General features: G+C 42.1%; 1 protein-coding gene across 1 annotated transcript in view; it reads right to left on the bottom strand.

Moving 5' to 3' along the window:
* The window catches only part of pknox2 (pbx/knotted 1 homeobox 2), a 70,732-nt gene that overhangs the window by 61,482 nt on the left and 1,095 nt on the right, over positions 1-8,155 (bottom strand). The window lies entirely within an intron of this gene.

Here is an 8,155-nt window from a genome sequence, read left to right as displayed (position 1 = left end):
GAGCAGAACACCAGGGGGACCTGGACCGCAGCCAGCACAAGCCTCTCTCCCAAACCAGACAGCGGCTGCTCACCGGGCTTCCTGTCCAGGGACTTAAGGAATGAACCATGGGTATGGGCGGGGGAGTGTGTGTGTGTGTGTGTGTGTGTGTGTGTGTGTGTGTGTGAAAAAGAGTCTGTGAGTATGTGTGTGTGTGGGGGTGTGTGTGTGTGTGTGTGTGTGTGTGTGAAAAAGAGTCTGTGAGTATGTGTGTGTGTGGGTGTGTGTGTGTGTGTGTGTGTGTGTGTGTGTGTGTGTGTGTGTGTGTGTGTGCGCGCTGAAGTCTGTGCGTGGGTGATTTGGGAAGGGGGGGTGTTCAGTTTTCATCAGGGTCTCAGCTCCAGCTGCCTCTCATAGGCCAGTCTCGTGCACTGGCCACACAGATCTCCAACTGTCAAACAATAATAATAAAAAAACACTACACCCATGACTCCCTCTCTTTGAAGAACTCTTTTCCTCCTCTTACATTACAAAAGCAAGTTCACAATAGGAGCGCGTATGCTTTGAAGCGCAACAGACAAAGTGCTTTGAAATCTCCTGCAAACTTGCTCCTGTTGTGATGGAGGCCGAGTCACAATGTGATGATCTTAGCTGGGAGAGCGCGCGCCTCTCGAGTCAGTGAGGAATTCCCCTCCGGTTTCTGAAGTCACCGCGACCTTTACCCCTGTTTTCCATGCCTCCTGCGGACCGGAGAGGAAACGGTTAACCCTTTCCACAACCCCGTTTGCTGCGTGCACACTGATCTATTTATTTGGTTCGCGGAGGAGAACGCGGTGTCTTAAAAAACAACTGAAAGCTGAGAGGTGCGGTGTGATTGGCTATATTAAATGTCTACGGCTGTTTATAAATACCTCGGGGGCCTCGGGGGCCACAGGGTCCGAACATCTCTGCTCCACAGTGATACTGATGACAAGTCTTTTTTTCTTATCTTTCACCTTGGTCGTAAATGCAGTGGAATAAAGGCCTTCCGACTAAGAATAACAGCAGGGCCAGTAACGAGCATGCATTCCCTGGCCAGCAGCTCTGTTTCCCTCTCTTACCCCTTCTCATCATAGCCTGGTCATGGCAACCATCCATATTTCTTGCGTCTACATTTCCCTCCACTAATGACAGCTGTTTACATTTTACTTTTAGCACAGTGCTGTCAACAGATATTTCTGAAGGACAAAATTTAAAACGGACAGAAGAGTCCTGATAACTAAGCCATTTTGGCACTATACATTGTCTTCATCAGAACATCCACTGTTTTCTTTCTTAACTGTCATCAGTCCATATCCCTCGTCTGGGATTTTTTTTTTTTTTGTAGGGTATGTTTACATTTGATTTAAATTAAACCTTTTTTTTACTACATTCCTTTTACTTCCATGATATTATTGCTGAGGTCTTCTAGAATATATAATCAGATATTCCATTTGTTTTTAGTTAAGGGAAAAGTACAAAAACATCAAGGCATGTCAGACAACTTAGAAAAGTCTAAAAGGCAATGACAGTTTAAGTGAACTGATGTTTAGACTGTCGTGGATTTTATTTGGCGAAAAAACTAGCTTGAGAGGAAGCAGGTTTTTAGATATCTCGTCTGATTATCTGCTGTTGCAGCCTACTCTGTCTCGGGGAAAGAAAAGAAGATAAAGACATCATGATTCATCTAATTACCACAACAGATACCGCATAGACACACTTTCACACATCATTTGGATAAGCACCATCAGTAACCAAAGCTAAATGTCTCCATTTAAATGTTTTGTTTAATTTCTTTAAATATCGTTCTCAAACTTTCTTAGCTGACATTATCTACACCCATCTTTTTTAAAGGATATTATTTCCAAATGATGGTTTGATTTTTTTAAATTAGATTACACATTGTCATGTGCCCCCTTTATACCATAACAAAATCAAAGGTAACTGGAGAAGCTGGTCAACAATGAATTGCGTTTAAATAAGCATCTCTTAATTTAGAGGAAGGTTGGTCTACATGTACAGCATACACAAAATACTTATCTAAGTGTGACGCACAACAGCTGTATTAACGGCCATTGCTAATAAAAAGGATATAATTACACACAGTACTTCAGTCAAAGGGATTTGAAAAGATAGATGAAATACTACAGATCAAAAGCCGTCCATCATTTAGATAATTCCAACTAGGACGGTCGACACGTGCCAATGTAATTGTTGTTGGCGCAGTTCCTTTACTTCAGCTGGGTATAAGTCTATATCTTGCAACCAACTTGTGAAGGATACGCCTTTTGTTTTGATGTTGTGACTGTTGCCTTTTGCGCACAGATTTCTTCTAAATACAGTCTAGGGACAACAACACACAGAGGCGGTCTCCCGCATCAGACAGAAATTCATGGCACATACTCAGAGAAATCCTGCATAAGTACTGCTGGATCCTTGCTAGTATTTCAAAGGTTTTGGCTGCAGCAGGTCACTCAATCATCTAATAACCAAAAGCCGAGGAAAGCCAAGGGCATTACGATCTCCCTGCAGCTAGCATGGCCTTAATGCTTTATATTGCTGGGATGAAATGCAGCCCCTTAGTATTTCTGAGGGAGAAAAGCCTTGTAAAATAGAACTCTTGTATTACGTTGAAAAGAAAATGCACTTCCACTTCACCTGGATTGAAGAGACTTTATATTTTTATATTGAGCTTTTATGGGATATCAGTGTAATAGGCACCACTTTAGGCACACTTATTGTGTTTTATTCACCAGTGTGTCAGGGAAGTCAGATGCTTTTCATGGTTTTGAGAGTACTTTGTGTTTCTTGCATTTCTCATAATCGGAGAATTCCTGTCAAAAGCTGTCACTTTGTGACTGGTGATGTTGCCAAAAGGTTAAGTGTTCAGACACAAGTAATAATAATAATAATAATAATTAATTTTATTTTTAACGCACTTTTCATTCAAAGGAATCTCAGAGTGCCTAGTGAGTCACAACCCTGTGCTTCCTGGACTTCCTGTTGTGCCGGGAGCATGATTAATTGTGTGTTGGTTAATTCAGCCTAATCGACCAGTTAGGGTAATGTGGAGTTGTGTGTTTTGTTTTCCCAGTGTGCTGCTGTTGTGTGCTATACATCTCTTCATTCCTGCCACTCAACAACAGCCCATGCATGCTCCAGTCCACCCATACATCTGTCATATGCTGGATGTCCTCATGTCAGCTGTTCAAACAATCACCCCTCGTTGCGAACTTGGAGCCTGTGATTGGCTGCTGTTTAATCCGGCCGGTTTTACAATAGGCTTTCCCGGCATGTTCACGTGTCCAAATGAGAATAATCGTAAAATCTTTATCACAGTGGCGCTTCCCAACTTGGCATACATTTTGGAAGTGAACTTTTCAGATGATATTATACCGTAGATTGATGGAGTCCTTGTCAGGTGCAGAAGGAGAAAGACGATGCAGCAAATGAGCCTGTGAGGAGTCACCTTTTATCAGGAAGAACTACACACACCCCGAGGCAGCGTCTATCCTGATCTGCTCTGACTGTGTTGTGGGTGTGTGCTAATGCTAATTTAGCGCTGCAAGACGAAATGGCTTCTGCTAGCAAGTTTCTGGCAGTAAAAAAAAAAAAGAGAGAGTTTGAGAAACTGCACCTTTAGTCTGTAAAGTGGAGAATCTGCCTAAAGGGATAGGCAAACCACAGGTGGCACTGGCAAATCTTGAGCCCTATACAAGCTCGCTTTTTTTCTCCACCATTTGCCTTTGGTGCTTAACCAAGAGGACACGGCACGCTGATACCAGCTTCCTCTGAGCCCCCCCGACTCCATTGCTCATCCCCAATAGGTGACGGTTCACCACCATCTCTTCCCCATCTGATAATATGCTGATCCTGCGCTGCGGGCTGTCATGTCGAGATGCTCTGGGACCACTGTGTCAGCTATCTGCTGCGCTGCCCACTAATCACTTCTGCTCTGCCACACTGAGCAGCGAGGACCTGCACTGGGAGAATATAATATAATAATATAATATAATATAATATAATATAATGCGCTCTTTCAGCAGGTATAACTCACAGGCGTATGCCTAATGTCCAGCGCAGCCATTGTGCAAGCAGTCGGCCCTGAAAGCAGTGCTCCCTCTGGAGCTGTTGGTGGAGTTGTCCGGCCCATTTGACAAGACACTGGGACAAAAGGAGTATGACCCAAAAGGTTAAGTGAATACCTGGGGGTCTTCTCAGCTCAATGGCTGTTCTGTTTTCCTAGGCAGAATGCTTCGTAAATACTGCATGGACAGCACACTCACATCTGTTTCTCAGAAGGGTCCACACACATAATTGCAAAATATAGATCTATGTATCTATTGAACCTGCTCCAGAGGCAAAAAGAGCCATGCAATCACCACTCCACTACCTCACAGAACATTCATACTTTCATGATGGTGTCAACTTAAGGTGGCATGTTAGTGTGGCATCCTGAAACCCGAACAAACAAAACATTCCCACATCAGTGATGCATTAAGTGCCCATGTGTACTGCCAGTTACACAGTAAAGCTTCCTCGCGATACAGGAAGTGGCTCTACACTGCCATTATGGTCACAGATGCACTAGCATGGATAAGTGTTCACATATTACATATACAGTACTGTGCAAAAGTTTTAGGCAGATGTGAAAAAATGCTGTAAACTAAGAATGCTTTCAAAAATGGAAGTGTTAACAGTTTATTTTCATCAATTCTTCATAAATTAACAAACTGCAGTGAAGGATCTTAGAGAACTAACCACAGATCTTCTGTGGATGTAGGCTTCCTAAAATTCTTCTGTCTCTTCATGTAAACCCAGACAGACTCGATGATGTAGAGATTAGGGCTCTGTGGGGGTCATACCATCACTTGCAGGACTTTCTGTTCTTCTTTAAGCTGAAGATAGTTGTTAATGACATTGGCTGTATGTTTGGGGTTATGTTCCTGCTGCAGAATACATTTGGTGCCAATCATACGCCTCCCTGATGGTATTGCATGATGGATTAGTATCTGCCTGTATTTCTCAGCATTGAGGACACCATTCATCCTGACCAAATCTCCAACTCCACTTTCAGAAATGCAGCCCCAAACTGGAAAGGAACCTCTACCATGCTTCACTGTTGCCTGCAGACTCTCATTATTGTACCTCTCTCCAGCCTCCAGCGAACAAACTGCCTTCTTCTACAGCCAAATATTTCTAATTTTGACTCATCAGTCCAGAGCACCTTCTGCCATGTTTCTGCACCCTAGTTTCTATGTTTACGTGCTAAGTTCAGTCACTTGGCCTTGTTTCCTTGTCGGGGTAGAGCTTTTTGGCTGCAACTCTTCCATGAAGACCACTTCTGGCCAGACTTCCCCGGACAGTAAATGTCTGTACCTGGGTACCACTGGTTTCTGCCAGTTCTGAGCTGATGCCACTGCTTGAAATCTTGAAAACCCACATGATAGACCCCACCTGCGATTTGTCTGCAGTGTGTACCACTCCATGTGCTTTATGAATCCACCATTGCTTTGATTGGCACCAGAAAGGTGGGGGGAAATTGAATAGTGAGCATAGCACACGTGTCGCTGTTGTTGTAGTTCTTGGAAGTTCATGTGGTCACACAGGTCTCGAGTGAGAATGACCTTAGACGATGATGGGGTCTGTGCTGCAGGCTATATATAAACTTGCTCCGCCACCACCACACGAGGTGAGAGCTTTGGCACAGGCGTCCTAGCAACATTAGCAATGAAGAGTATTCTCCATGCGTGAATAGCGCCATGTGGCGTTCTGAGGCCAAGTAATAGCACCATAGACACGTGAGCCCTTACGTCATTACACCTTATGGAGAATGACTATGGGGAGATTTTTATGGAAAAAGCAAAAATATAGAAGAATGCCAATAGGTCAAATATGTTGAGTGAGGTAATACATGAACTTTAAATTAAGATAATAGCTAAATGAACTCTTTAAAATGAGACAGGGGAGGACTCTGAATCGTATTAAAGTAAGATCATTAAAAAACAAGAATGTTTAGATTATATTGATCTTGACCTTGTTGAAAGAAAAACAAGAAACTGTAACAAAAAGGGAGGTTTGACATTTATGTGAGTAGGTTGGCCACCTATTAAGGCAGTGACTATAGTCAGTAAAGAACTGTATGTGATATGCTAAATCTGATTTGCGGGGTAACTTCTTCAACTACTTCAAAGCACTCAGAAATGCAATCAGGCCAGCATTTCGAAAATCAAGATGCTTGTATCTAAGTCATTTTGTTAGATGTGAAATAGATGCTTATTTATTTATTTACACGATGGAAAACAAAAATGGTGCAATGATGTTTCACAAAATGAGGTCTAAGATCAAGTACTGCTCCTCATTAACTCCGCGCTCCTTACTCCACGCTCTGATGTTAAAGTCTGTTATGAACAGTGGGTCCTTCAGGATACTGCTCTCAGTTGCTTCACAGCATTATTACCATGTGTTACATTCTGCCCACTATCATTATAAATAATATTCTGTCATGCTGTTTCCCCAATTTCTCACTATTCCAGGTATATGTGGCACCATATTTTATAACTGCTATCGCACATATCTTAACACCCAACAAACTAGCTTTGCACTCTGATGGTTGTGGATGAAGGCGTATTGCTTTCAAATTTCTTAGGGGCATAAATCAAGTAAATCGGCCTCGTGCTGTGGGTTCCCCAGAGCCGAAACCCGCCTGCTATGCCAAGCAAACTAAGCGTCTGAGCTGACAAGAGCAAGCATGGGGATGTCGTTGGAAGGTGGAATTGTCCAATGGTAATAGCAGGTCTCTGGTCCTCAGAGAGTCATTGGGATCAACTGGGCTTATAGGTGTGCCATTACCTACCCCGCAGAGGTCACACGAACCTCAGCTGCCCAAGGATGGCGAGCACAATTTAAAAACAGCAACTTTGAAAGAGGAGGAAAAAGAATAGGATACTGATTGAAAAACTTCAAATTAGGACCCGTAAAACGAAGGCCCTTATGAATGATGCTGATAAGATTCTCCCATCTACCCGGAGAGGAGGGATACATGATTAGGTACTATGGAGTCTGATAATGAGGCACTGCCTGACAAACAAGACCCAGAAATCTTAATATCTCTACAACATTATGCTCCAAACGTTGGACTGGGTTTGAGCAAATGAGAGTAAGATGGCTCCAATTTTCCAAATAGCTTTGTGTCAACACATAAATGCTTAAAATGGCTGGGAACATATGCTCATTTTGTGTTTTATTTCCCTCATTTGAGAGCCAGAATCACTCTATTAGTGATTAGACTGAGAAAGCTGCAGGTCTTACTAAAATCACTCCTCATAACGTAATTTACCCCTACGTGGGGAATCAAAAAATATGCAAATAATGTCTGAATATTTTGTGTTGGCAGTGTTTGCCCCCAGGCTGGTTGTCCCATGACACAAATCATCAATTAAGATCCCAGCAGGGATTTCAGCATTTAAATTGCCACCATATCCAACCACTCGTATCTATCAGACAACCACTATTACACACTACGATAGTTCGCTACACACTGGTATGTTTTTTATAGTACATTCTCAGGCACACAATAAAGAGGGGAAAGTCTATGTAACATACAATTTTTAATATTAGTTATGATTAAATAAAATCCTCAGCTGAATAAAAAGATGAATCGGTGTAACCTTAACAATAATAACCTTTCAGTAAAATGTTCTTGAATCTTTAATGAACTTGTATTTTAGGTAGGCTAAAAAATAAATAAATAAAGAAAACCTTGCAAGTTCTGCACAGCTTGCACTATGTTTTTGAATGCCACACCCAACTGCAATAGATGTGTGAAACTGCACATACAATGCAAACTTTATTTCTCGCATCTGACAGCCACTGCAGTGACACAAAAATCGCACAGCTGAGACATTTAGAGCCTAAAAATGATCTGACCCAGAGGCAAATTCTTCACAAAAAAATGAGCAAAATGTAGCAATGGCAGCTGTCCTCTAAAGGATGTCTTGCATGAAGTTTTATAGGAGTCTTGGATCAACATTGCATAGCCCTCCATACCGTTCAGTTGTCAGTGTGGAACATGAAGTCAACACAAGCATGACTATATGATTTTATAAAAAGAAATAAAGAAAGTCAAATAGTTTCATATAAATTCCAGAAGTGAAAA

The sequence above is a fragment of the Sprattus sprattus genome, assembly GCF_963457725.1.
Source record: "Sprattus sprattus genome assembly, chromosome: 1".
NCBI lineage: Eukaryota > Metazoa > Chordata > Actinopteri > Clupeiformes > Clupeidae > Sprattus > Sprattus sprattus.
Note: the sequence above shows the minus strand (reverse complement) of the source record. Positions and strands in the feature narration are given on the sequence as shown.